This window comes from Conger conger, chromosome 11 (assembly GCF_963514075.1).
Source record: "Conger conger chromosome 11, fConCon1.1, whole genome shotgun sequence".
Taxonomy (NCBI): domain Eukaryota; kingdom Metazoa; phylum Chordata; class Actinopteri; order Anguilliformes; family Congridae; genus Conger; species Conger conger.
The window spans coordinates 6000977-6010923 of NC_083770.1; positions in this window are offsets into that span (position 1 = coordinate 6000977).

The window sequence follows — 9947 nt, forward strand, 5'->3', positions numbered from 1 at the left end:
TCCGCTATAGCCTGTATAGCTTTCTGCAGATGCCTTCTAGGTGTTGCACTCACATGACGTCACTACCCACAGTCGAGTTTTAGAGGTTTAAAGGGATAGAGCCCGTTTATGGAGCTTACATTCATGCACTTTATTCATTTTTATATCAACTAGATTACATGGTCCAATGGTGGACCTGCCAATTCTGGTGGTCTCTTGTGAAAGCCAATCGAGTGCACGGTGCTGGGCTGTGAGCACAGGTCCCACTAGAGGACGTCGGGCCCTCATGCCATCCTCATGGAGTCTGTAGCGTAGTGGCGCAGTGGTTAAGGTAGCGTAGTGGTTAAGGTAAATGACTGGGACAGGCAAGGTCAGTGGTTAGAATCCCGGTGCCGCCGCAATACGATCTGCATAGCTGTTGGACCCTTGAGCAAGGCCCTTAACCCTGCATTGCTCCAGGGGAGGATTGTCTCCTGCTAATCAACTGTACGTTGCTCTGGATAAGAGTGTCTGCCAAATGCCAATAATGTAATGTAATGTTTCTGGCAGTTTGGTCAGAAACATGCACACCAGTAGCCTGCTGGAGGTCATTTTGTAGGGCTCTGGCAGTGCTCCTCCTGTTCCTTCTCACACAAAGGAGCAGATACCAGTCCTGCTACTGGGTTGATTCCCTTCTACGGCCCTTTCCAGCTCTCCTTGTGAAATGGCCGGTCTCCTGGTATCTCCTCCATGCTCTTGAGACTGTGCTGGGAGACACAGCAAACCTTCTTGCGACCGCACGTATGGATGTGCCATCCTGGAGTAGCTGGACTACCTGTGCAACCTGATTGGGCTGCAGGTACCGCCTTATGCTGCCAGTCGTGACAAGGACACTAGCAGAAGAATCAGTCAGGAAGGATAAGGACAGAGCAATTGTCTGTGGCCACCACATGCCTCACCTTGTTGGGGGTTGTCTTGCTTTTGCATCTCCATTGCACCTGTTGTCACTTTCATTTGCACCAAAGCAAGTGAAATTGATTCACAATCACTTGTGCTTCCTCAATGGACCGATTGATATCCCTGAAGTCTAACTGACTTGGTGCTACACTGTGATGATTAAGTGTTCCCTTAATTATTTTGAGCAGTGTAAGAGCAACAGCTGATTTCAGAGGCTTGCAGTCCTAACAGTGGTGGCCACTAGTGGAGTGACCTGACATTCGATATGGTATGGCTAAAGCCTGATTTATACTTCTGCGTCGAGTCTACGCAGAGGCTATGGAGTACCCTGCGCGTAGCCCCTACGCCGTTGAGAGCATTTATACTTATACTGCGTCGCCTGCAATTACACCGCCAAAACGCTAGTTTTCGTTGTCATTATATCCCATAATCATTTGTGATTAAGTGTATAGATCTTATTTCCGTTAAATTAATGGCGACTGAAAACAGCGGCGGAGTTCACAAAGTAACTGTAAAAGAGCTTGTCCACAAGTACAAGTACACAACGAGCTCGATATTTTGTTTTAGTTATACTTTATAAACAACATTTTAATTGCTTAACACACTGAAATAACGTATGTAACATTTTAAGCCTCCGTGAGCTAGGCAGCTAAATTGCTTGTAATTTACGCATCACGTAATCACTTTACTTTCACTCTGACAACTTTCTGCCTTCAAGTGCGTTTCAATCGCGTGCTGCGAACACACCTGCGAAATCGCCTTTTTTTGAAGGACAGATTACTAATCTGGCAACGAGGCATCAAATCAACTGATTTCGGTTTTGGACACATCACAGGTGACTGAAACTGATTAATGCCGGAGCTGCTGGAAATGCATAATGCAATGCTATGAAGCGGACCAATCACAGTTCTTACAGTCCGCGTTGCCGCGACGTGAACAAATATAGTGAACAAAATGAGCAATATGAGAAAATACCAGTTGATGGAGACTATGATAAATTAGCAGTAGTTTTAAATAACTACTTATGGGTTATCCCATCTTATCTATAGAAATCATTCTGAAATGTTTTGTGGTATCTCCAATGATATGAAATCATGTGTGGGGATATTTGTTTATCCTCAGAGCTTTACTTTTCTCAATTACCATTTGCCAAGTCTTATGGTGAAATTACAAATTCACCTGTAAGCAGTGTTATAATGTATTTTGTTGAGGTGTTCCCTTTAGTTACATGGGCTCACTGTTTTAGTCAGAATCCAAATGAGCCCCTCCCCCTTGCTGTTGACTACAAAGATAATGATTCCCCCAATTCTGATTAAAATGACTGGTAAACTAGAGGCCTAATTCAATTTCACTGTTACATTGAGTATTTATATATTTTTTAAATTTTAGTCCCAATAAGTAAATGTTTACTTAGTGGGACTACAGCTTTTCTCAATGGAGAGCTGTGATTGAACAACCATTTTTCTAATGAAAGATTTTTATTGCAGGGCGGCCTGTAGTGTAGTGGTTAAGGTACATGACTGGGACCCGCAGGCCAGCCGTGTGTAGGTGTAGAGCTCTACGATGGTCACCACGGCTCGAATCCGCCCTTTGCCAAACCATGACATAAATAATGGAAACTATTTCCTTGTAGAATTGTCCCATAATCATGTTTGTTGTGTCATTAGATCTCCAGCTCCATTTCACTATGGATAGGAAATCCTTTCTGCCATCATTCTACTTAATAGTTATCTCAAATACAATTAAGGTATTTGGCTCTGTCCCCCACTGTTCACTCTGAACAATATGGGATATGCAATTTGTTTTAAGTACATTGTTTTTAATGGCTGTAAATGTTTTAATTTTTTAATTTTATTGTTTCAAATTGTTAAAATTAGGGATACGTTACGGCCCCCTGCTCTGTGCTACTTATTCTGGCGTTACTTCACAGGTGCCTTGTTGGCGGAGCACCAGGTCATTTGCGCAATTGGAAGCACCTGTGACCAGATGTTAAAATGTACCTGACTCTTGTCTGAAGGAGGGAACTCTCTTCCCACGTACCTGTTGGTTCTTTTTGGGTTTGCATTAGACAACATTGCTTCAGCATACTTTTCACACATCCACTCACTCACACTACTGATGCAACTGACTTTCACACTACACATTTTTGTTAACTGGTTATTTCAAATAAATTTGACCTTGTTTTTTAAATGCGTCAGTGTGCGTCTCCCTCTTTGTCACGGCCAATGAGCCAGGCCGTGACAGATAATGAAGTACATCATTTAATATCTTCTAATCCTGACAAACTTTACATTCAAATTAATAATATCAAGCAGGAAATAAAATGAAAGGCAGGCAGCTGGTTGGATTGGGTAAAAGTTTTTATGGCAACTGAAGGAGAACAATATTTACAACTTGTCTACTATCCATGCACACAGATACAGACAATTGCCAAAATATCCACTCACTGAGAACTTTATTAGGAACACCTGTACACCTACTTAGTCATGCGATTACCTAATCGTGGCAGCAGTGCAATGCATAAAATCATGCAGATATGGGTCAGGAGCTCCAGTTCATGTTCATATCCACCAATAGTGATTTTGACTGTGGCATGATTGTTGGTGCAAGGTACGAGTATCTGGCCCTCATTAAACATGAGGGCCAGAATGTCCAAATTCCAATGAATGTCAAGGAAGCCATTATGAGACTGAAAAATTAAAATAAAAAGTCTGTAATGTCTGCTTTGTTATGCCAAACCTTAGGTGTAACAAAATCAACTGTTTGGAACAGCATTAAGGAGAGAGAACATGTAATGGGGCATAGGGCATGGCAAGCCAAGTAAGACCTCTACAGCTGATAGCTGAAGAATTCTCATCATAATGAAGAAAAATCCCAAACATGTGTCCAACCGATCAGAAACACCCTTCAGGAGGCAGGCGTGGATGTGTCAGAGACTACTGTCCACAAAAGACCACAGTCATGTCTCAGTGGGTCACAGACTTCAACCAGTCATGCAGACAGAAAATATGCAGTAAACATGACTGTAATTTACATCACATAAATATGTCCCAAACATTATGGTGCCCTGAAATGCGGGATTATGTATAAAAAGTGCTGTCATGTCTACATGGTGAAACCAGAATGCATAAAAATACCCTTTAATAAAATATGAGAACTTGCACTTCGAATCGTTTGTTTATGAATATAAAATTGTGGTGTACTGAGCTAAATTAATGTTTTTATCCCAAGCATTACGGAGGGCATTGCATATTACAATTCTTATGAACATATAAACACAACAACAGCAACAAAAATATCAATGAATAACTATATATTGTTGTTTGTAACAATATTAGCATGGTGGATATGCATAGGTATTAAAGGAGACTGGGCTTGGGACTGGGGCAGTTGGAATAGCCAGGGCAGGAGGGAAGGTGAAGGCTGGGTCTCCTGAGGTACTGGTATTGTTCCGATTTTGCCAAGGACTTCACAGACCTCTTCGGATGTACATCTGCGCCTACCTGGGAGAAAATATAGACGCCTCCACATGCTGATCACCTGGAGATATCAAAGTAACGTTAGTTATCAAATGTATGAAAGTAACCAAGAGACCTATACTAATTATACTGTGTGCCTAATTATACTGCAATGCCTGGCATTACAGTCATTGTTGTACTAAACAAAGAAAAAACAGAACAAAAAGTATATGTATTTACTGTACATTCATATAATTTAAGGTAACATGGGTGTAAATATTGTATAATATAATAATTGTGGAAACTGCTCTATTATTTAAGTACTTAGCTGGGCAACTACATAATATGGGCAAGTTAACAACAACAACAATAATAATAATAATATATTAATGGAAAATAAAGGAACATATACCAAGATGTCTGAATGACAGTAAGTTAGGCCAATGTCAATAAACAATTGCCAGTGAAATACGAGCAACAATAATACATTTTATGTCTAAACCTTCACGAATCAAACGTGTATACAAATTGTCAATACTATTAATGACGGTGATATTTTAAAACCGTAATGTGATAGCATGTTAATGTAGCTGGCTACGACGTTGAGAAGCAGACATGCAGAGACATTATCCCGTTTACCTGTAATTTTCCCACATAAAAAAACGAACAATTGGAACATTCAAAATAACAATAATACATCGGGAATACCTCAACAACATGAATATCATTCGAGGACCCGTTAATGCCAAAATAATTATCTAAATAAGACTTACCAAAAGGAGCCCATGGATAAGAACTTCCGTTGAAAATGAATGGGAAAAGTTAAGGAATCGGCGCTGTAAGGACGTCATTGGTTTTTCTCGGAACAGCGCCGCGATATCAACGTGCGGCCAAGAATATATCGCATCCGAAGTGATAAGAACTTCCGTTGAGAATGAATGGGAAAAGTTAAGGAAAGTTAAGCTTAACTATCCGCGAGGTCGGTGGTTCGATCCCCGATGTAGCCACAATAAGAAAGTTGTACTGTATGCATAGTTGGAGTAATTTATCAGTGACTATTCATTAGAAGGGTGTGAAATTATATGGAAACAAAATCTTGTCAGATTTTAAATGTAATGGCGGTTTGATATTTTTCTGTTCAGTTTCCATGTTCACTCAGCTACCAAAAGGGTATACCCCCCTTAACCAAGAGCGATACAACGATCTGTGTAATATTATGATTTGAGATTGCAATACACCAGGTGTTTTAAAATGGAAAAATAATTTATTTCTAGGCGGAGATGTTCACAAGTCATCAAATGACTTGAGGCCCCATCTCTGGTTGCGGTTAATGACAGATGAGCAGCTGAGGAAATACTTGCCTTCTTATGGAGTCCGATTGGCAGTGATGGGGTATTGTAGGAGGCAGGAAGACATGTCAAGCTTTTTCAGAGACTGAAGGCTGTCGTGGTTCCCCGAAGACGACAAGAGTTAGTCCAAATTCAGTCTATCTTATAATCAGGAGTCTTGCAGCAAAGTATTGAATAATAGGCGTCTATTCCATTCAATATAATCTAGTAACAAAAGCCATGGTGTCCGCAGAATAGCCCAAAAGATCCACCTGGCACACTCTCTTTATATATGCTTGTGATGGCCTCTGCTCCTCCTTTCTTTCTGGGCACGGTCTGGTCGTGGTGTGCCAAAGTTGTTTACTTGCTTCTGATTGGTCTGCTCTCCTCCCCTTCTTCTACATTCTCGTAGAATTATTAGGAAATTCTTGTGGCACAACAGTGGCTTGGGGCGGCATGGATGGTGCAGTGGGTAGCACTGCCGCGTCACAGCAAGGAGGTCCTGGGTTCGAAGCCCGGTCAGCCTGTGTGGAGTTTGCGTGTTCTCCCCGTGTTCGCACAGGTTTCCTCCGGGTACTCCGGTTTCCTCCTACAGTTCCTGTGCAGGAAGGTAATGGATGGCAACAGTGGTGGCCACTAGCAGAGTGAGCTGACAGCATTGATAAGGTATAGCTAACAGTGGTCCAGATCAACCTTACGAAAGTACCACTTACAGAAGGTATACTTAACTAAGGTAGAGCTTAATGTATAACGTACAAATGACATAGCGTTAAGAAGGTTTCGGGAAACGCAGACGATAGGCACGATTCCAATGACTTTACAAACAAGGCTTTGTAGAGAAGGCCTGTGGGGCATACATGTTATGATAGCTTAGCTTACGATATTTTAGGTATGAAATAAATACAATTTTGGAGAGTAATGTATGGGTCATGAACATAGTTTAGTGCCTCAGCCTGTTGATATTGCGAACAGTTGTGTATTATTTTATGAAGCATTCCCATTTACATTTAGATGTTTAATAAGACTCCTTCAGATAAGTGTGTTTCCATAGATAAAGATAATAATGACTGATTAATGACAACACATAGTCAAACATTTGGTGAACAAATACCTTAATAAAAAACTTTAACAAGTAAATGAATCTCTAAATTGGGCAGTTCATCAATTTCATTTTTTACTCATTAACCTGGCATGGTGAGTGTGGAGCCTCTTATTTCGTTATGGTCCAGCTCATTAATGATAATTTCACGTAGTCTTAGGTAAAGGTCTGTAATTTCATAAACATGATCCAACATTGCTCAGCCATAATGAAAGACATCCTCATCACAAGGGTAGTCCTTTAAACAACAATCCCCACGACACGATTTCCAATTTAATTTGGTCAACTGTCTGGAAATAACTCTGAGCTCCATATAGGCTGGGGACAGAATACATGATTGAAGGTCAACCACTGGGAGCCCGGAGATTGTGGGTTGGCCTTATTCTGTGGTTGTTCCATGCAGTCAACACTTCAAGCTCCTACTACAAAAAGGAAATGTATACAGTGTAAAGGGGATGTAAAAATTGTATAGATTTATTTAACCCTTGTTACTTACTTGTATAGTATTTTAGAAACAAAACTTAATCAGAGAAGGTGTCAATGTATCAATAAAGGTGTCAGCAAAGTGTCCACCTTCTCTCAGCCATTCAAAATGGTCCATCCAGAACTGAATGCAACTCTCAAGGTGGCCCACCAATGTTCAATTCTTTGATTTCCAGTACTTGGACAGAGAGTGACACACTCTGTGCCATCCTCATTCAAAGTGTTTCGCAGAAACTTTTCCATTTCTACAATGTGGGTGTTTTCCGCCCTACTCTTTGTGGAAATCTGTTGTTGTTGGTGACATCAGTTATGAAATAGCCTGCGATTACTCAGGGCTCATTGTTGGTTTTATATGCTTCTAGCCAGATCATTTTCCTGATACATATTTCATAAGGTTTTAGTTTGTCATACCCATCAACGTGCCACACATAATTTGGGCAACGACTGTTATATTGGCATCGTCTCCATTCCATCCATCAGCCGCATCAACTGACTCCTGATTATCCCGACCATCCAACATTTCTGGTGCATCCACCATGCCGGCCTGAAGTTTGAAGCTGTTGGGGTATGAAGGAGGGCACCTCTGCTTCATCTGTCTTGTTTCGTCTTCGCCAGGGCTGATTGTTCGACAGAGTTCCCTCCAGGGATCCGAGGCTTAGTTTAATACCATGCGATTCCTCCAGTAACAAGATCTCACGGTTTGTAACAACACGCCTAAAACAGTGCTCTATGATTGCATCCATGTGTAACCGAAAAGTTTCTGGCTAACATACTGCAGAAGAGGTGACACTGCCTGATTGGCTATAATTAGCCTAAGAGGAAAAACTGTCCTCATAGGAATATATATATACATATATACACACGCTCACCAAGCACTTTATTAGGAACATTTTTACTTTATTGCACCTACTTATTCATGCGATTATCTAATCAGCCAATTATGTAGCAGCAGTGCAATGCCTACAATCATGTAGATACAAGTCAGGAGCTTCAGTTAATATTCACATCAACCACCAAATGGGAAAAAAATTTGATCTAAGTGACTTTGACCGTGGAATGATTGTTGGTGGCAGACATGATGGTTCAAGTATCTCAGAAACTGCGGATCTCCTGGGATTTTCACGCACACTAGTCTCAAGAGTTTGCAAAGAATTGTGCAAAAAATAATAATAATAAAATCATTTGGTGTATGTAAATGATACCAGTAAATAAATATCTTTTTTATCTTTTAGAACAGCCACAAACAAAATGAAGTTAAATAGATCTTTTATTTAAAAATTATACAATGCCAAAGTTGGGTCCAAAAAGTGATAGATATTAAAACATCTATAAATTATATGGGAAGATATAAAGTTTCCAACCAAAATGAAACTATGTCCTTCAAAATGTATAATAGACCAGTTCAAACACATCTTCAATTTACAAGAACATACAAGTCATATCAGAAATTCATAAAAATGCATGTTCAAAGAAAATTACGAATGTTTCTTCAGTAGACAAGTAGAAAATGGTTTGTGAAGTATTTCATTTGTTTTTCATTTTAATATTTTATACTATGCTTTATTATTTTTTAAAAGATTTTTTCTATTATTTTGTATCAATGTGAAAAAACAAAGTAATTACACAACTGCAAAATATGTTTTGATCATCGTTTTCTACCAAATACTATCATTAACCACATTTTGTTCTGCAAAGAATAGTGGGATGAAATACCTCCACAGTCCTGTAAAAGACTGATATCAAATTGCTGCTTTTTTCATGGAAGAAATTAAACATTTGCGTTTTGTGTTTACTCCGGTTCCCTTTTCCGAATATTACATTTTAATCAAGGTTCAAAGCTCTGAAACCATTCTGTGTAGAAAAATACAAAATAAGAGAAAAGGAGGAAGGGGAAAAATACTTTTTCACGGCACAGTATTTAACTTGGGAGACTGATCTTCCGCAGACCGGGCGAGAAGAATGTATATAACCTCATCTGTACTGAACAATATACAGTATCCTGTCATCCACAAGCTCTACACTGGTCTTCTGTGGTCTCCCAGGCTATTTGCTATTGAAGTCAGTGCTATTACAGCAACCTTCACTATCGATTTGGAAGAGCACAGACAAGAGCGTCCTCCCTCTGAAGCATGTCGTATGTGTCACCTCACCGTTTGCGAAGTCAGTTTGAAAGGAAGACGCATCATGTGCAGCTCAACACCCAAACTTACAGGCACCGGATTGGACAGAGGGGGCTAACTGGTGATGAAACACTGAACACTCATCCCTACTGAATGAAACCCTCTATTTCCTGAGCAACTCTAGAGCCAATTGTGTGTCACGCTACGGGGCATGGTGTGGATGTAATATCATACCATACGGCCATACTATGCACTTAACCTGTAATTGCAGCCACTGACCACTTGGGGTCACTCATTATTTTTTCTTTGTGTGATTGAGTTTCCGATTATTGCTTATCGTCTTGTTGTCACCTCATGCTTGTCCATCTTTTGATTCACCATGCGAAAGAGTGCATAGTTGAAGATTGTGTTCAAATGTAAAGTATTTTGGACTTTGAAGTATTTAGGATTTCCTCATTACATTACATTATTGGCATTTGGCACTCTTATCCAGAGCGACGTACAGTTCATTAGACTAAGCAGGAGACAATCCTCCCCTGGAGCA